The following is a 21,204-nucleotide window of genomic DNA, read 5'->3' on the forward strand; positions in this document are numbered from 1 at the left end:
TCTTTCCCGGTAGCAGCCACAAGCAGATTTATTTTTCCCATTTAAATCTAGAGCTTCGGCTAGGCGTCATCCCCAATAAGAAAGTCAGAGTAGGCATTCGTCCTTACCGAGAGCTAGGCTAGGCCCATTGTCCATGCCCCAAACGTATTTCACTATTTTTTGTGCTTACATTTGGATTGGACACTGGAAAAATAAAAATAAAAAAATAAACAGATTTGCAAAAGCATGTTTTCAGGTCTTTGCTGATGCTCCTCGGGCAGGTTTATTGTAATTCAGTACAGCGCTTCAGGCTGTAGCCGCAATCAAAATATTTGTTCCTATTGAAACCATGCTGAATGCCCCAATAATCAAATCAGAGATCACAATTATCAAGAAATTGCAGTGCAGTAGAATGGGTAGATCACTGCACTTAATCTAGTACTTTAAAGGGATTACCCTGCTGCTAGTGATGGGGTACTTTTGTGAAGGTGCCCTTCCTTTCTCAAGTATTAAAGTTCGAGTAGGGGAGTGATCCTTTTTCTTTTTTCATTGTGCATATTAGCCAAAACAAATTTCAACTTTTTACACAGGATACAAAATCTGAAAAACATATATAACTAAGTTACATAATTTAAAGCAAATACAATTATTGCTTAAAACGTTACTCAACTGCACCACAGTAAATATAGCAGACAAAGTTAAACAAAGGAAAAATTACCATACTCTTGGCAAAAACAGCATCATGATATATACGAAAGAATTGCTCACCTCACCAATTTATATGAGAACATGATCAACCAATTTTAGATACTTAAGAAATATGATCACTTCAATTGTCAAAAAGACTTAATTGCCTGAAATAATTCTCTCCCACATATCATCAGTATCTAGCCATCTCTCCCTATCAAAGGACCTCTTCAGTCTCCTCCGTCTTAGTTCCCTTATCACAGAACAAAATAACAAGAGATGTTTAGTTGTATGTTTAGAGTTCGTATCAGAGTCCTGACATTTGTCAGTTGGAAAGTCGGTCTTATCCTGAATATGAAGGATTTCCAAGGTCGGCAAAACATTTAGTTTAAATCGAAAGAAGTTCAACTTGGCCTAAAGATCGGGAAACCTTTGTAAGTAAATCGGTAGAAGGCGGGTTTGTCATAGGCTGAAAAGTTTGTAGAAAGCTAAGCTGTTCGTATCAATTGTTCTAATTCAAGTCTCTTGTCTTGATAAATTCCTTAGATTTTTAGGGGTTGGAATTCAAGGTATCTATATCTGAGTCCGCTGAAGCAAGTTTGTAGAAAGCTAAGCTGTTCATATCAATTGTCCTAATTCAAGTCTCTTGTCTTGATAAATTCCTTAGATTTTTAGGGGTTGGAATTCAAGGTGTCTATATCTGAGTCCGCTGAAGCAAGTATATCGGAACATTTGGATTTAAGTTTTTTCAAAAAGATATTGTCTTCCTTTAGCAGTTGAATACGAACATCCTCATAAAAAGAGTTTGCTTGAGGGACATTAATCAGTTTAAATAGCGAGACCCATCTCAATTCCATCGATAGTAGAAGAGAAAGCAGGCCCATCTCATAACAAATAAAGGCCATAGGAATAGAGTTGGGAAGATTCAAGACTCTTTTCCATATCCTTGCTTCAACACGTGCCCAGTTAATTACAAAACTTTGAATATTGCACTCCAATCCAAATAGCAAGGTCGGTATGATCTTCCCCACATAATACTTTATCAACAGGGTAAGGGAAAATGTACAGTATTTTGAATAAATTTTAATCAAATGGGATCCCAGCTTTGTTGCTTCCAAATCCAAGGCATTATTCAAGTCCATTTTGGTTGGACAAGGAGTGGTCTTAGAACCAAGATATACGAGTTCCCCTATCAAAGGGACTGCGCAGCCGTCAATTTCCCAAGAAAATGACTTTGTTTTAGTCAGAAGACGCTTAAAAATCATCACTCTGAATTTGTCTGGGTTATTTTTCAGACCATTAGCTGATGCATAGTCTCCCATCACCGTCATTAGCCTTTGTAGTCCAATCCTGAACTTGCTTTTGAACACCGGTCGAGCATCTGGGAGGTGAGACCCTTCGCCACAAGACCACATGAATAGCTCAGCACTGGCCCCTAAAATGTTTTATATTGCCATCCTGCAATGCAGAACATGCTTTGGGGAAGTTTATTAGATTTTAAAAGTGCATTCCTTTCATAGTTAGTCAGCAGAGTAATAAGAAATCAGTTTTGATTGGCAAATGTTTATTTGGTCTATGCAATTTAAGTTGAATATAATTTAGCATATCTAATTCAATTTTAGGATTTGTTAATTTCCTGTGACATCATGTCCCAATGCGTGCATCAGAGTTCCTCCATTTTTAGGACTAGAGTCATTTTTTTTCAGAGATGTGACAGCACGGCTTTATATACACACTTCTGCTCTGTGAGATCTGCAAAAATTATGAGTTCATAGGAGGTCAAAGCTGTGTCATTGGCAGAAGTAGACCTCAGTAAAGACATTGGGCCTCATTATGAGTCAGCCGGTCCGGAAAGAACGGTGGTGGTAAAACCGTCACCACCGTTCTTTCCGGACCAGCTGATTAAGAGTCCTGCAGGTGGGAGGTGTCACTCCCGTCAGGTCTGACCTGGCGGGTTTAACACCACCCGCCTGCAGGCGGAAATGGAAACACCGGCTCCGTCATAGACGGAACCGCTCTTTCCATTGTCCCCATCCCCATGGAGTCCTATAGCAGTAGTCCTATAGGACTCCATGGGAATGGGGACTTACACAATTCCGACTCCGGAATTCCTGGGGCACTGGGGTCGTAATGCCCCGGTAATTCCAGGAATCATGAAGGCGGAATGGTAATACGAGTCTGGCGGTAACCTGCTGGTTTTTCCGACTCGGTTACCGCCGGACTCGTTATGAGGCCCATTGTGTCACTTTAAATGTGATTTTGCTGGAAAACGACAGACCTCAGGGTGTTCGCTTATCCACAACATGTTTTACATTATTCTTTAATGTGGGGTAGGGAGTTGGTTTGGGGGGGATAAAGACATTCAAGGCGGGATTCATGTTAGGCACCCTCAACGATAATCCCAGAGAAATAACCCATTATAGTTTTCATTAGCAAGTATCTCCATTATTATCTATGAACCACACAGCTGCCCAGGGAAGAAGACTGGGGGAATTGGTGTCCACCAGGAGCATCCATGCATCTTAAACCAGCCTTCAAATTACTCTTGTGGGGACCAGTGAGAAAGAAGAGGACAACAAATAGCACCAATGTAAGCTAATTGGTACTTGGCATATAATCAAAGAACATTTTGGTTGGGATCAAGCAAATGAACAGATTTGAAATCCTCTACATTAGCTCTCACTAATTGTGGGCAATATATTGGCACTGGAAATATAGGCCTGGCACCACTTAAGAGAATGATTCACACTATATTTATTTGTTGTATATTTTTAAAGTGCAATATAATATGTGTGTTTTCAATGGAATGATGTGCTTTTATTGTGACTTTCTACTATTACTATCTATTTCTATTTCTTTTAATATAATCCTAATCATGTCCTTAATTATATATTTGTGTTAATCTGTAAGTGATTAGGTTTCAGATTTGAAGCGACAGAGGAAGCTCACTGATTTCTTAACTAGACCAAGCTGTAGTTCAGTTACCGTCAAAGAAGCTGGAGATCTTTATACATCTGTTTCTGGTGATGATCACCACAGTTCTAATCGACCCGATAGACCAGGCTGCAGTACAGAACTGGCTGAATGTTCACCAGTTCCATCAGATGTAGACTGTGACGTTATTAGAAGTCCATGTGTGATACGAAGTGCAGCAGTAGTTAGACAGTTTCCTTATGATTTGGGATTCATATTTGAGCAACCATTTCAACCACGGATAACATTTCCAATCACGGTGATAGGTGGAAAATCCAGGTCCCTCCAAGAAGCATGGTACAGCATTAGTAAATGGTTGGAGTACTCTAAGAAAATTGACTCTGCTTACTGCTTTTCCTGCTGTAATTTAGGCAGTAACAGTTTGGCTGACACAACATGCAAATCCCCTTTTATTGATGCTGGTGAGTTTGTTCACATCTTATGACAGATAAGTACCACATCAGAATAGTTACTATGATAAGAAACTATACCTACGTTCTGCTTTGTGAGTTATGACAACCTTTGTTGGATGGGCAAAACTTACTGTCTGAGATGGCGAGCTGGTGAGCGGTCTACACTTGGCTTTTAAAGGGGAAAGTTAAGAGGTTTTAGATTTCTAGTAATGTGCATTCAATTTCTTTGTAAGCTGAATGTTTACAATTAAGTCAGCAGTCATAAAGAAGGAATTGAAGATGTAGAGTACGTGGAGTCGCTGTGCTGTAAATAATATTAAAATTCAAGAGTGGGATGACTTCAAAGAAAACATAGTGAATCCAATTACATTTTACAATTTGCTATTCATCATTATCATTGCTTTACCAATGGTCCAAAAGTAATGATGTGATGAATTTAGAATTGTCATACAATCTACAGACCGTAGACTGTGGCACCATGCACTGACAATAGAAACCTAGATTGGTTGGACAGAAGGGAACAATATCTTTTGATATTTTATCATATTCCAACCTCTGGTAGCTGAGTACTGTGACTAGAAACATGCAAGTGGTTCCAGTGATGGATTACACAGACATGCCAACAGTTCAGCACACATACATTCAATGATGCGGTAGAAAGACTACCGCGACAAGCACACAAAAGGACAGGGATTGATGACCTCATAGATAAAGTAGGCACTTTTTTGTATACTTGCTTTATTCTTTAATCTGTACTTCAATAACCATAAGAAGAAATGTACTTCTTTGATACAAGAATGTCGTAATCAAAGGGCTGTAACAATTGTTATGAGAACTCTCCTGAGTTATACCCCTATGCAATGCCAGGGGAAAATAAGGGGTAATGGTATCTAACAGTTGTTACAGCCCAACCTCCCCCCGCCCCAGCATAAATCATTTTTCATCCCATTGGGAGGCTGTTCCCCTCATCCCTCTGGGAATCCTGCTCTGAACCTCAGTGCATGCAGAAGGCCCTTCAGAAAATCCCTCAAAACTTGTTTGTCAAATAAAAAAAATGTGTCTCTCCCTTTCAACACTGAGATGTGTAGTTAAGTGCCTAGAAGCAGTTCCTATATACATATGCAGTGCACATTTCTAAACTACCATCCACAGTTGAGGTATTTAATAATTTGTTGGTGAATTTGTTTACCCAGGACTTGTATTACCTTGAGTAGTAGCAGTTTCCTACTTTCTGCAAAAGCAGTTAATTTCTGCCTGAAAAATATTATTTACCTAAATGCAGATCACATTCAAATTAAAAAGTTAATTCAGTTTTACTATATATTTTTCAATTGTCCCCAGAGTACCAGCCCAGTAAAATGACTCTTGAATCTATATTAGTCATATGAAAAGAAATAGCTGTCTGTATCCTGATCTTGAAAACATTTATGTTTCTGTACTGCACCAAACCAGTGTATCTATCATTAGCAGGCTCAATGCCTCTGGCAGAGCATAGCCTCAGTATTGAAGGATTTTTCTTTTTTAATTCGTTGTCAGGTGTCTGCCCAAGTCAAGGAAAAGAATCGCCCCTATTTGAAGGTGGTCTGCAAAATCCTTTTACTCTGTGCACAGCAGGATCTTCACCTCCGAGGGCAGCTTGAAAATTTAAGTGAACCTAATGAAGGCAGTGATGATCTTGAAGGCAACAGTAATGCATCTAATGTGAATATGGGCAGTTTTTTGGCATTGCATTCTTTCGCACAAGTCTTAAATTCAGACTTTAGATCAATTGTGTCACAGCAACCAAACAATGCTAAATACACAACACCAGATGTTAAGAACACGTTGTTAAATATAATGGCTGATGATGTAATGATGATGTAATTAATAGAATAAGACAACAGATACAGGCCGCCACTTGCTTTCCATTAATTGTTGATGAGACCAAAGATGAAAGCAAAAACGAGCAAGTTAGCTTTGTGCTTCGGTACATAAATGCATGTGGTGATGGATTTGTAGGGTTCACCCAAGCTACCAATCTGGATGCCAAAAATCTGGCAACTTGCATTGAAAACGTAACTGTAAATAATATGGGTCTAAATATGCACAAGTATATCAGCCAATGTTACGATGGTGCAAGTGGCATGAGTGGCAAATGTTGTGGGTACAGGCATTACTGCACAAAAAGTACCCTACAGCCCTATATATATTCACTGCTGTGCACATCGCCTTAATTTGGTATTAGTAGAATGCTGCAAAACAATTAGCACATTACATGATTTTTTGCTGTTCTCGAGAGCTTGTATGTTTTCATGTCACAAATGACTGTTCATGTCCTTTTCCTTGAGAACCAAAGGAGACTAAAACCAACAAAGCAAACAATTGAATTGAAACGATTGTGTGATGCACGATGGGCCCATAGGTATGACAGTATTCTAGCAGTTGATGACAAGCTAACACCTATTATATCTACTCTGAATTATATTGCTCAGGGTGAAAATAAGATACCGGCTGTAACTGCTTGAGGGTTGTTAGTTCAAGTAACCAGTTTACATTTTTTTAGTGCATTAGTAGTATGCAGAAAGATTTTTTGTATAACAAGATGTCTGTCTGATCAGCTACAGGCAAAAGATCTTGACCTGTTTCGCTGTGTTGCACTTGTTGATGCAGTAAATCTAATAGTGCTGATATCATTACTGCAGCCAAGGACATGGCTGCATCTATAAACATCTTGGAACTACAGGTAGATGAACATCCACGCCGTTATGGCACTGTTCCCAAAAAGCTTCAAGACCCACTTATTGTGTCTACTTTGGGAAGTTCAAGAGTTGCGAAACAGAATGTAAGCCTTTCTGCATTAGTAGAATCCATTGTTTCTCAAACTTGTCAAATTATTCTTGATGAGCTAGAAAATAGATTTTCTAGTTTAAATTGTGAATTGTTTGGGGCTGTGGAAGCATGTTCCCCTGCCAGTTTCACATTTCCTGATATCACTACACTTCAGCCTTTGCTCATCACATACAAGTCTGTGTTAGGTTTTCTGCCAATTGAGGTGGAACTGACACAAGCTAAGCATGTGATTTTGCAGAATTTACAAAAGGAACCTAGAAGTACCCAGATGTTTTGGTTTCTCTAGAAATGTTAAAAGGTCTAGAAACAGCATTTCCAAATGTATGTAACATGCTTAGAGTGGCCCGAACATTTGCAGTTACATCGGTATCACGTGAACGTACTTTTAGTACATTGAAACGTGTTAAAACAAGGTTAAGATCAAGGATGATAGAAAACAGACTGTCCTCATTATGCGTCCTGTCTGTTGAGAGGAAATTGACTTCATTAATTAACATTGATTCAATTGTTGATACCTCCAAAGCAAAAAAGAGGAGAATCGATTTGTAAAAGGGTTGACGAATACAGTGAAGGAAGAACAGCAAATGTAATCTGAGGGTTGGGGAATAGTGAAGGAAGGGCAGAGTGTGAGAGGGTTTGTTGTAGGGTGCAGTGAAGGAAGGAAAGGGCATGTGAAAAGTGGGTTGGAGGATGTAGTGAAGGAAAGGCAATGTGAATAGGGGGTTGGAGGATGTAGTAAAGGAAGGAAAGGAAATGTGAAAAGGGGTTGGAGGATGTGATGAAGGAAAGAAAGGGAATGTGAAAAGGGGGCTGGAGGTTGAGTGAAGGAAGGACATATTGTGGACAGGGGTTGATGCATGCATTGAGGGAAAGAGACTGTGTTTAGAAGTTTGAAGGATGGAAAATGTGTTCAAAGGGTTAGAGGATAGAGTGAAGTAAGGACATGAAGATGATTTGAGGAGGCATTGAAGTAAGGAATGTGTAAGGGGTTGGAGGATGTAGCGAAGGAAGAAAGGGAATATGAAAAGGGGGTTAGAGGATGTAGCGAAGGAAGAAAGGGAATGTGAAAATGGGGCTGGAGGATGTAGTGTGCGAAGGAAAGATGTATCCAGAGAGGTGTTGGATGTAGTGAAGGATGAACAGAGTAATTGCACCGATTTTGTAAAGTTGTACATTAAAGACATAATGCTATAATAGAGTTGGAGGTAGTGGGAAAATGACAGGAATCATTGTTATAAGTTTGGGTAATGACAAGAACAAAAGAAATGGATATGATAAAAGGAAAGTGAACATTTGGAGGGAAAGCTATTCAAGTGAAAAATGTAGAATAGACCACATGTTTGTGACTTTTTAAAACAATAAAAATATTTAGTTAAAATAATGTATGTTTTCTATTACATGTGTGCATCTTTCACACAATGCATTATCCTAATACAGCTGTAATGTAGAACTGTATGTAATGTATAACTGTGTCCAAAAGCACATACCAACCATGATTTCCTTGTTGATAGCAAAGTCTCAATATAACTAGTCTATCATTTATGTAGCCACTGATATTGTAGTGTCCAATCCAAAGCACATTTTCATATTACAGTAGTGGGCGGTAGATCTTTCTGGGAGTTGTTTGTGTTAAATGTAAATGATGTTCTTGTCGGGGCATTTTAACGTCAACATTTCATTTGCCCCAGGAAAAACAAAACCACAGTCTGATGATTTACAGATATTATCTACTTACAAATCATTTTTATCTAATCATTTTTAAACTAAGAATTTGATGTTTTATGAAAGTGGGTATGCAATAGATTGAGAAAAGGGAGTGAGCTTGTTTGAGGGGGAAGTCTACACAGATGTCCAAGTGTCCAAGAGTAAGAATTTTATTTTTGATGAATTGAAGTTGCAGATATATTCCGCTCATTCAGCAGCAATGAGAGATAAGTCACCTGGCAGTCTGTAGAAGACAACATCAGTAATGTATGTGCTTGAGTTGAGCAGACATTCACAAGCCAGGGTTCCTAAAGAGAAAGAAACACTGGATAATCTGGAGCATAGGGGAATGAGGGGGGCATGAGCTACCCCACCACCTGGTTTGTCTGGTCTATTCCTTACATGGATTTTAAATCCAGGCGGCAGCAGTAGTGTATCAGTTAAGGTGGTATAGGCGTCTGTAAACATTGATTCTGTTATTGTCAAGAAATCAATATTGATTCTTAGCAGATGATTGTGAATATTGGTGGAATGATGCTGGCAGATCTGGCATTCACTGTTCCAATGTTCAGAGGATCCCTGGTTGCCGTAGGCTTTTTTATTCAAAAAATTGCTCTGAGGAATGAGGTGGGTGCAGCTTCTGGAGGATTGTGTTGTTGCCAGGGAATACTGCACCCGAGGGTGGGAAAAGAGAACGAGCTCATGGTGGCAAAGCCCTCCTGACCCTGGGTATATGTGGATCATGAGGTCATTGGGTGGGAAAGGAGAAGAGCAAGAGTCAAAAACAATGAGGTTTTTGAGGTGTCCTTGAACCATGATGATTCCATTTGCAGAAATGCTGATAACCAGTTTTATAAGGGGTGAAATGCCACAGGACACATTCCATATAATCCCACTGTTGATGTTCAAGCATCTAGCCTTGGAACATCTTGTTGGAATGTCCAGGGGACAGTCTAGAGGATCATGGGTAAAGAGAAGGATATGCATGACAGCTTCCTTGGAGGTTGCATTAACATATGTGTCAGCAATAGGCATTCATGGCTTAAAAATAAGTGCTTGCTTTTTTGATTTTAATTCACAGCTTTGGTGGTGGAGGTTGGTGGGAAGACAAAAGAATAGGAATTAAGCAAAATAGGTGATTTTATAGTGGCCATGATATATGCAGTGGATTGTACAAGAGCAATGCTAATTGTTGTGAGAGTTATCTCAGAAAGTAGATTAGCTGCAAGAGGTAAAGGTCTAAGGCTGTAAAACAGGGTACTTGATGGATTATGTTAGGACCAGACAGTGAATGTCAGAAAAAGAGCTCTAACAGCAATTGCTGGGGTTATGACACTGTGAGTGGTATAACATGCACCGCATTTGGTTACAGTATTGAGTGAATATGGGCACAGTAGGACAGGGCAGCACGCTGAAGACAGTGAGATGGAATGAACAGATAGATTAGGCCAACATTTTATGATATCAACATAATCATTTTTGCATAAAATAGGAACCTACAGTCTGTCTAGCTAATTTGGTATACAATCGGTGGTGATAGCCTATGTGCCCTTAACAATCAGGTCAGACATAACCTGATCAGCAGTTATTGCAACCGGATGCCAGTTCATACATGAGAGGGAGCACATTTAAGCAGGGATTCCAATGGCAACAGTGCGGCACACAAAATGAAAGCATAATGGTAGAGTTAAGATTGACAGCTGAAAATAGGCGGAGACGGTAAGGAGGTAGGGGTGATCAAGGATGATACAGTTTGGTGGTGCCAACGAACAAGGAGCATATCTTGCAAGGAGCTGGAAGGAAGTGCAAGTGAACAGGCAGTACATATAATGGAGTACTGATAGTAGTGGGGACATTACACGGTCACACACATTATGGACATGGTGAAGCTGATGTGCATATCAAGACGAGGCTGCTAGCTAAGTCGCTGATAAGAAGGTTAAGATCACACATCATCAATGTCAGAGTCTAGGAGCATGGCAAGGTGGGTAAGTGAGAGAAGACATCACATGGCTATATGGACGAGAAAGAAGTCTCAGACAGCAGAGCTGCTTTTAGTTGGAGTATTAGAAAGGTAATGACAACAGCAGGTGACACACATAACACAATGGTGACCAAATGACAACCTGCACAGCGCTAAGGATCCAATACACGAGTTGAGATAAAGCTTAAGATGAAGACAGTGGCCACCAGACAGAGGAACCCACGAGAGGTATGAGTGTCCTCATGGCTGAATGTTTCATGGAGAAGAGTTATAGGGATACAAAACGTGAGGGACTCTTCCAGGGCAGCGCTGAACTAGGGAGCACCACAGCAGCATTACAGGAAGGCCAATGGAAAAGAAAATACAAATGATGGATTTAATGAAGCACTAATCGTACTAACAAGTAAAGTTACCCCCTGGACCTCGAGACATACATTGTGGTCATACTCGGTATTAAAAACAAAGCTGCACATATGAGGTACAATACAAGCATTAGAGTGCATTGTGGCAGGCACTGTGTAAAATACATTAAAGCACATAGGTATGCTTAAATATCCTAATTATTGGTTATAGTGTGCAAAGTTCATAATAATCACAAATGTTCTACAGGGGTTCTAAGTTTCACACAAACTACACTGGTACTATACTGGCATGCCAGAACATTGCAAAGTGAAATTCCTTTGTGTTTATTTCACATTGGTGTGAACCAGTTACATTCATAAAGCAGTTCTCACCACACCGCAACCGCCTCTCACTGCCATTCCTCCAAACATGTCCGTGTTCCTCATATTCCTCCTCTCGAGGACATTGCCCACCCACGGCATACAGATTCAGCGTGTCACTTCTCCCATCTTTCAAATACCAACTCAATGACTGTTCTGCATCCCAAATTGGCACCACCTGTTGCAGTGAGTGAAGATCCACACATCCTAAGTACTAAACAACTATGTACATGCTTAAATCACACACTCTACCAAAGGTTTATTCAACATATTCTCTTAAACAGGCTGACTTCTGATACACTCTCCCTAAACTGAGACACCCGTGCTTTCTGATGCCACTGCATGCTTTCCTAACTCTTGTCTCAGTTCATTGGCAGCCTATGCATCACCCTGCAATATATTGTCACATCTTTCTTGCACCCCTCTGATCTGTTACTGTTATAATCAGACTGTGAACTTCACCTACTGGGAAACACTCTGATTATGACTCCAACATATCCTAAACATGTTCCAGACTCTCACATCCGCAATCCTAACTGCATTGTGGAAAACATCAATCCCTCTTATGAATTCACACTATACATTTGGTTCAGATTTTCCCAGACAGGGCATCTTACCCTGACAAATACCCCACATTCATCCTAACCATTGAGGTTGCCTTTGACCTCATTTCTATTAACAACAATCCCCATGGCTCTCCTAAGCCATTTAGGACAAACTCTCAGTTAGGTGTCTTACCTCTTTTCATTTTAAAAGATGACACCCCTATAGTAGAATGAGGCCTCTAGTGATGAGCCACTACCATCTAACTGCTCTCTACCAATTTGAACCTCTTGCAGGCACACCCTGAATACTGTTTTTTATAATGTGATTTAATCCTTCTACTTTTCTATTAAGTTGTGGTTGGTACACTGGACGTGTGCATTGTTCTATACCATTATCCTTAAATATTTAATTTTGTGTGACTTTAATTGGACTCCATATTCCATAACAATAACAATGGAAAACCTTCTTGGCTGAACGTTAAGTTTAAAAACCTAATAACATCACTTGTACATATTTTATAGGATAACTATATTTCAGTCCACCTGGACAACATGACTAGTAGGACCACAGAGTCTCACTGAAAAGGTATTTTGCTTATTACACCTACTATATCAAAACTCACCCTCACATAGAATATTTGCAATAGTCCTCCCTGTCTTACAAATGAGACAGTCCCCTGCTACTCTCTCCACTTGAATGTTGCATCCTGGTCACCAATAGTCCTGGAAAGCTCACTGATTAGTTTTTGTGGTACCTTGGCGGCCTTTATGGGCCAATTATATGATAAGATTTTAGATTCCTGATGGTTGAATTATTCTATCTCCCCTTATTATCACCCATTGACCAATGTATATTTCTTCTCTTACAAGCTCTCATATCCCAGTTGCTCACCTACCTGATCTAATTTGTCTTTTTCTATCACTAATTTCACTCTGTTTAATGCTTTATCCTCCTTCATCGCTATGTCCCATTATGGTTATCGATCTTTATCTTCTTCCGTGTCAGAGAGTCTGTATAAGCAATCTGCTGCCTTGATTTTAACACCTGCAAAGTAAACAACATGAAACTTATATTCTTTAAGTATTACACCCACTTTGTGATCCTAGTTGAAACCTTGTCCAGTCCTTTGGAAGTTACTAGTTCCCTCAATGGTTTAGTGCCCCATAGGAATGATTGGAACTGTCCGACACCCATTTTATAGCTAATAGTTCCTTCTCAATAGTGATGTAATGCAATTCATTGCTGCCATATGTCCTCAGTATGATTTTCCTTCCTGGTTGATTATTTTCTAGTGGTGGTGCTTTGAAACACCTTTTCCTATTATATTCTGTTTGGGTATGTGTTGTTCTCCTCTTCATTCATTTACTCTTGTCTGCTTGCTTATTCTGTATCACATTCATCTCTGATGGAGACACTATGCCGGTTGAAGGTTCAGCTGTTTCCTTCCTGCAATTTTTTTTTTATAACTCCTTGTAACACAAGCTTGTGTGTGCCACATATCTTGCTACTCTAATTACTTCTTCTCGAAGTGGAATAACTTTAGCTCATAAATCATCTCTTAATTTACCATTCTTGCATTCCAACAATAATTGATCCTTTATGCGTTCCTGCACTTGACTTTCAAAATCACACGAGTCAGCTAATCCCCTTAACGCAGTCACATACTGTTCCACAGGTTCGTCTTCCTCTTTGACTCTTTTTCTAAAATATGACCTTTCAAGCATTATACTCCCTTCTTTGTCACAGTGTTTGTCAGGCATCTTGATGCATTTGTCGTATGCATTAAACCCTTAGGAATAATTATCTATGAGTAGTTGAAAGTTTTCATATTGCGCTAGTCCTGTGGTGCCTATACAGTGCAACGGAAGGGCGTTTTTTCTTTCTAAATTGTAATTGATGCCAAAGGGACATAAAACGCTTTTTTCATCTCTTCTGTGCTCTAGCAACTTGAAGCGTCTGTTTGTGCTAAATGGAATTACAATAATGATCTCAGACAGCCTCAAAGAATATGGCAAAGTACAACTTTATTGTCAATTTAATAAAGTAGGGTGATCTCATAGACATCGGACTGATGCATGCACACTCGCACAGAAGCTTGATTACATGGAGGTCTTATACCCCAATGTACATCAGCTATGATGTCATTCTACATGGCAAAATACAAAACCTATCAAGGGAAGGGATTGGTTAAGGGAACATATCTACTTATGGAACATATAAGGGTTAGTACATCATTGGCTACCCCTTATCTGTAGGGCACGCCATGAACTACCTCTAAATACATATAGTACTGATAATAGCAGACAACACAACAGTGGATTGGCCTTTGCTACATTGCATGTTAGGTTGTCCCTCAACTCCACTGAATGGTTGGCATACCATCCCAGGTTTGACTTTTGTCTCTTTAGCAGCACATATGTGAAATGAAACCTAGGTGTTTGAATCTCATGAAACGACTCCCCGTCTTCCCAATTAGTCCATCATCTCTCATCGGAAGGCAATCAGCCAAAGTCTTCCGTTTGTTGTTGACCTTGTTGCCTGCTCTACTGTCCTGCAACAATCAAGGGAGTGTGAGCGCACCAATATCTTAGCTTAAGGCTCTAATGAACAGCCTTTGTTTTTGACTTCTGAGTCACATGTGAAGAGACCACAAATTTGTCCATTTCAGCCTTCTATTTACTGCTACTTGATTTAATTATGCTGCCTGCTGTTGCTCGTCTTGGCCTCTAGAGACCTGCTCACTCTATCTCATATGAACTTTGTAAACTTGTAATTGACCATCAGTTTGGCTCTCCCAGACGTTTTCTTCTTCTTTCATCTATGAAGAATGTCCAACATTCAGAACTTATCCATGTACTCCCTTTGCGCTCTGTGTTTAGCCCTTGAAATAGCATCTTTAACTCTGGGCCAACCTTGACTCATCTTCAGGTCTACACACAGAGCTGTTTTTCCACATCTCCTGATTCTACAGCCTCAGAATCTCTCTGAGGAAGCTTGGTTAAGTTCAACGTGAGCCAGCATCCATTTTCCCATTATGGACGTCCTTGCCACATTATATATTCCTCTATAGCAAGCTTCTATACATTTTCTTTCTATCTTGCGTTACTGTGTATTTATAGTTATTGGTCAGTAGGTTACTACATCTTCTTTGTATCCATGATTACTTTAGCTTTAGGTACATGTTACTCTTAGTGTTTCAGTTACATCATTACTTCTAAGTATTTTCATATAATTTCAGCATAGGTTCATATATCTTCTCTATGACATCGCTTTGTGCTTGTCAGATTTCACTTTAACGTCAGCCCACAATATTCATTGATTCATTCTAATATCTTGGCAGGTGGCATTGTTCCATGTTGCATTCTTCCATGTGACATCCGTCCATACTTTCTGTGCGAAGGTACATTCTGTAGGCTGAGTGCATACTGTCTCACAAACACTTGATGTGGTGTGGAAGCAATGCTGATGTCCCATTTATTGCTCTTCTCTGATTGTTCCAATATGACACCAGTGAGGGGCGGGAACTGGTGAGATAGCATGTACCTGCTCCTATGCATTCCCCCCTCTGGTCAAATTCTCGACTGTATTCTCTTCTTCCACGGTCTTTATCTCCTCTTCATCATTTATCAGCATCTTTTCTTCATCCTGCTTCTTCTTTGGAATCCAACTATTTGTCACCCCCCTCAGGTGACATGCATTCTTTATGTGTTCATCCATATTTGAGGTCATGTAGCAGCACTCTTCAGATAGTGAACAGAATATCCAATGTCCTACATATCTTGTCCGATCCGGGGGGTAATGGAACTTGGTTCCTGGAAGTGCAAGGGTACTTTTCATTATATTCTCATGGCACTGGCTTTATTTTGCATCTGCTCGCCCGTTCCAGCATTGATATCAATCATTATCTTTGTCCCAATAGCTTTCTAAGCTGTCTTCTAGCACTGTCCTATCTTGATCCTTATAAGACAGAATCCTAGCTGTCAAGGGTTTTGACCCATGTTGAATCAATAGACTGGGTAGATGTGGGGATGAGAGTTCGCCGCCCACATTCACGCCAGAAACAGGAGAACCGTGCAGTTTTGCGCACAGCAAAATGGTCCTCTGACCTGCCACCCACTAGTGCGAGTGTGAGGGGCCAGGAGTGGCATGAGTGAAATGTGGTGCCAAAGGAAAAACACCAATGCCATGTTAAGCAAGGATTATATATTATCAAGTAAAATCCCCTTTTTTGGAATGCATTAATTCAAGACAGATCCCAAAAATGGGTGCAGTACCAGCTTTGTCCACAAACCGGCGCTAGCAGTCTAAACTCTGACAGGAGAACTGCTACTTCAGAAGCTAATCAGCCTCCTGAGACAGCTGGAAACTTCAAAGGCCCGCTGGTTAATTAAAACTCTTAACCACCTGCTGTTCCCAGAGACAATCTGATTGCATTAACAGGCCAAGAGGCTGGGAAACCTTCTCACCTCAGAGACCCACACAACAGCCCAGGAAATCACAGGTTTCTGTTAATCAAATGCAGAGAGGCTCCCTGGTCTGCTGACCTCAGCCGACACAGTAGACTCTTGCAATTGAATGGGGTATGTTGATTTTCAGTGTGGACTGTAAACAGAGCCCTGCCTGGGAGAGGAGAGACATGTGGTACTCCCAAGTTTCTGGGGACGGACTCAGACAATTTTGTGGAATCATATTGCATCAAATATATGTTTAAGTTAAATGCTTCTAAAATATTGTATTAAGCTCACAAAAATGTGCAATTTGGAGAACCTTAATCTGAGAAATGTACCCACAATTCAAGACTTGATTCAACTTTGTACCATGTTCTGAGGCAAAACCCCACTATTTATTGATATTACAGACACTGGGTTTATGCTAGAGACCTAGTAAATTACTGGAATGTGTGTAGAAGGAGGGTGTACATTTGTGTACTTTTTGATACAGATTTAACATTGGTAAACCAACTAAAAACGAAAATAAGTTGTCATTTTTTAATGCAAGCCCCCAGGAAGATCAGAGTTGAACAAGCATGAACCATAAGTAATCTGTAATATGTACATGTAATGTCAAACAGCTGTATATCTGGGAAGTATGTGTAGTTATGAAAAATGATTTTCCAAGCAAAAGTAAAGGGGCGTTCTTCAACAGATCATAAATGGCTGACATCACTCTGACACTCCATTTCCTTCCCCCAATCAAGGAAGAGAGGAGGATCTGGCCAATGATAAGTTGAGAGGGTTAGGCATGCAGAATTAGCCGACCCACCCACTTTCTAAACACATAAAAAGAGCCACTGGAAGCCAGATAGGACCTTGCTTTTTCACTTTCTGCGGAGCATTTTGACAGACAACTCCACATCCTGATTTCAGACTTCACATCCAGAAACTCCAAGAACTCTAGAACCCAACAGCTGAACTCCTATCAGCAGGCCTTCAAAACCTAGCAACCAAACCAAACTATTCAGACAGCCGGGCTGAGCTGTCTGATTCTGGCTAAAACCCTGTGCCAGAAACACCCAGAAAGCAGAGCTGTACCCGGAACCAGAGACCAGACCGCCGTGCAGTGCCAAGAACTTTTGTCAGAACCAGAGATCCAGACCGCTGTGCAGTGCCGCTAGCAGAGCTGATCCAGATCGCTGTGAGCAGAACCAGGCAGAGATCGTCCGTGGCGAGAGAACCGCCAGGAGTCCAGTCCAACCGGTTGCCCCGATCCATGACAAAGTCGCATTCCTGTCCAAAATCTAGTGTGAGTACCCAGCTAGCACTGTGCCAAAACCAATCTCTTAGTTTAAAATAATCTAATCCAAACTATTTTAACCTATTAGAACTGCCTCCTAGAATCGTGTCATTCTGTCATCTTTAAAACGGAAAACTGTCATCTGTCATTCTGAAACTGTGATTTCATTTCTGAAAAACTACCTTCACAAAATCGTCCGTATCTCCGGAACCGTTTGTGCTAGTAGTTTAACTGTCATCTTAAAGCTAAGATTCTAAGCTTTCCAACGAACCTGTTACCCCTTATATTGCCTCCGTAATTGCACTCGACGCACGCGACTAAATTGCAGCGATTTGACATTTTGCTTCATTTCAGCCACGGGTAAAAATATTTGTCCTTGCTTTCCTTTGCTGAAATTCATTTGCAACCTGACAATCATTCATAGAGCATTGCTAAAGTGATCCTGAATTAATTTAAAGTATCTCTCACTCACCCTGAACCTCCTATAGGGAATTAAATGCAATTTGAGTATATTTTTCACTTCATTGCCACCACATTTAAAAGGATTTTGCCTGTGTTTAAAACTCCTACCTGTTTTCCTCTAAGCTTGCTAGGGGGGAACTGAATTATATTTGATTGCCTTCCTGACAACTGTGTGCTTTCCTTCCATCTCTTTACATTGCATAAAGGGGGGGGGGAGTGAATTGCTACCAGGGGGAAAAGTGATTACATTGTTTTGGTTGAAATCATATCAAGTTTATTTTTTGTACTGCATTTCATTCATCATTGCATTGTCTTTGAAGCCATATGAGCATTCTCAGCTACTTTATCCTCTCTATATCAACTTCTAAGCCATTAAAAAGAGTGTACCACTATAACATTATCCATTGTTGATCAACGTCATATTCTCAAGTGTGATATCAAATATTAATTTATTATAAAAGTGTGATATATATATATTGTTTAATTTTCAAATAAACCTTTTAATTTGCAAAACAAACCTACTTCTTGGCTCAGTGGGGTCAGGGGGATTCTAAGAGAGGGGTGTTATATAAGGGTTGTCATCCAGAGTAAACGAACTGGACATAAAAATATATCAATAAGGGTTTCCCTCAGCATCCCAGACTAGGCATTGACTTAGCTGTAGTGTTGAATGGAATCCGCTTACAAAGTGGGGGCTTGTCCGGGATGCTGAGGGAAACCCTTATTGATATATTTTTATGTCCAGTTCGTTTACTCTGGATGACAACCCTTATATAACACCCCTCTCTTAGAATCCCATTACCAACACAAGTATTGCTCTGAGCACTTTGAAAGCTTTTGCCAGCCAGGTATGAATCCATGACAATAGGAATGAGAACCAGTCATCTCCTGCTGCCTCATCAGCTTCCTCTTCCATCTTTGTATGCAGAGTTGTCAGCGTAGTTATTGCTTCTGTCAAGGTACCATTTTTTCCATCATGGGATAGTGTCAATGTGCAGCAAGAAGGCCTGACCTTGGCGCACAAACCTCCTTCCATGGCTCTAATTAGGTCCAAGACATATCTGGACCTAATTAGAGCCTAATTAGAGTTCTGGAGAGTCATTAGCCTGATAGCTCTCAATTCTTGCATTAAAACCTTTTATTGTTGCATTAATCATCGGTAACAGCTCTCATATGGCAATATGCAGACGCTTGGCGTTCACTGCAGTCTGAAGTCCTGGCATAAATATAGATGTCATTATCATTGCTGTCTTGCTGAACAGTTTATGCTCATCTGGAATGTCTTCATAGCCTTTTATTGATTTTGACAAGAAATAGTTTTCCCTTTTCAGCTGGCAAAGAATAAGAAACCTCTTCCTTCTCCAGTGTTCACTCATTTTTGGAAATTCATCGATATTGAGATCACTATGAGGAATCACTATGTATTAATACAATGGAGCATACTCAACCCCAATTTTTAGGCAACTGCGTTAAAGCTCTGGATCCATAGGTCCAATATTGGTCCATCAGTACTGCAGTTCCTCATTGCTGGAACCTCGATTGTCTTTCCAAATCCTTTGTTTTCTCCACCCAGAAATGAGCCTCCATTCTGGTATTATGGATACTGGTCCTGCTTCGTTATTGACCCATGTTAGTAACTTAGAATACATGGCCCATGATTCAAAGCATCTGTCATTCACTATTTACATTGTGCCTACTGGTTTCTTCTTCAATAGGTGTGCAGGGCATGATAATAGTTCTTCTTCCCATTCAGTACTTGTGACAGCACGCCCATATACCAACAGCTGAGGTCACTCCCAGCATCCTGGTTATCCTGCTTATTCAGTCATATCTGAGCAGTCCATTCTCTTCATCTCGACAATTTCCTTTCGTTCTCCATTCTGGACTATATACACATGTTTTTTGTTTTTCCACCCCACCCACTTTCCATCCTTTTTGTCTTTGCATAAGTATCTTCTTATGGAAATGTTCCTCTTGATCGCCATCGTAAAGTTGCCAATTTTCCCTCGAATTACCCTCTGGTCGTACACGCTGCTAGATGACTGAGACATATTGCATTGTGTGCAGGCATCTCTTTGGTTAATAAATGTCCTTGCTGCGTTCAGGGCATATGGTATTAAGGAGCAGACATAGCAGCTTTCATCTGACGTTCTCTCTCTCACCTCCTTCATGTCCTGATACCATAGGTTATTTTTTAAATGAACCGCATTATCAAGATATTCTAGGGGAGGCATGGTATCAGAAGTATGACACTGGCACAAAATGTACAATTTGTAAAACCTTTTTGAAAGTTTCTGGGTTTGGAAAAACTCCTACTTTGCCCTAACTAGGATGGGAGTAGCCTCGACCATCAAATAATACATGAAAAAGTCCTAGTTGAGGTTGTCAAATCAAAATGGCCTCTACTAACAAAAACCTAATGCCTGCCCTATCTCTTGTACAAAACAGTGTGTAAAGGAGATATGTATGTAAAGGAAAGTCAGCGTTCAGATATAAAGAATAAATGTATCTGAAGCAGCTCTCCTCCCCACACTAGGCAGCACAGAGTAAGGTGATCCTCCTAGGCAGGATGACGCACTCTGGCTCAGGTTCTTAACACAAAGGCATTTCAATAGGTGGATCGAGGCCCGCTTGGCCTTCCACATTAAAGTCTCTCTTTCCAGCTTCCAAAACACTGTTCAACAAAAAGTTCACGCCAGTCCCACTGTCGGGCTCAGACCTCTTCAAAGCAAAAGTTCACATTGGTCCCACTAGTTATTTTGTAAAACAAGCTGTCTTTAACTTTGGTAGGGACAATAATGATATCTGTAACACCTTTAGTAAAATGCCATAATGCCATAATAACAAGGAGAAAAACACAAATCATAATACCACATGATATCACCATCAATATTCCATGAAAACGAAAATCGACTTTCTGGATGGCAGTGAATCTCTGAAATGTTGAAGCCCCTCCATTTCATATTTACTTAAATATATAAATTTGTTATCTCCTTTTCAAGCACTTTCATATAAAAAACTGCATTATAATTGTGAATATCACTCGCCAGACCATACAGTTATTCTTGCGGTCTTACAGAAACGTGATAATGTTTATTCCCCTTCGTATTAGGGCTGGATAAGTCTGCAATATATAAGAAAAAATAACAGACAAGAGTGTGTATACTATTGC

The sequence above is a fragment of the Ambystoma mexicanum genome, chromosome 6q (assembly GCF_040938575.1).
Source record: "Ambystoma mexicanum isolate Mex_15411 chromosome 6q, UKY_AmexF1_1, whole genome shotgun sequence".
In the NCBI taxonomy this organism is placed as follows: domain Eukaryota; kingdom Metazoa; phylum Chordata; class Amphibia; order Caudata; family Ambystomatidae; genus Ambystoma; species Ambystoma mexicanum.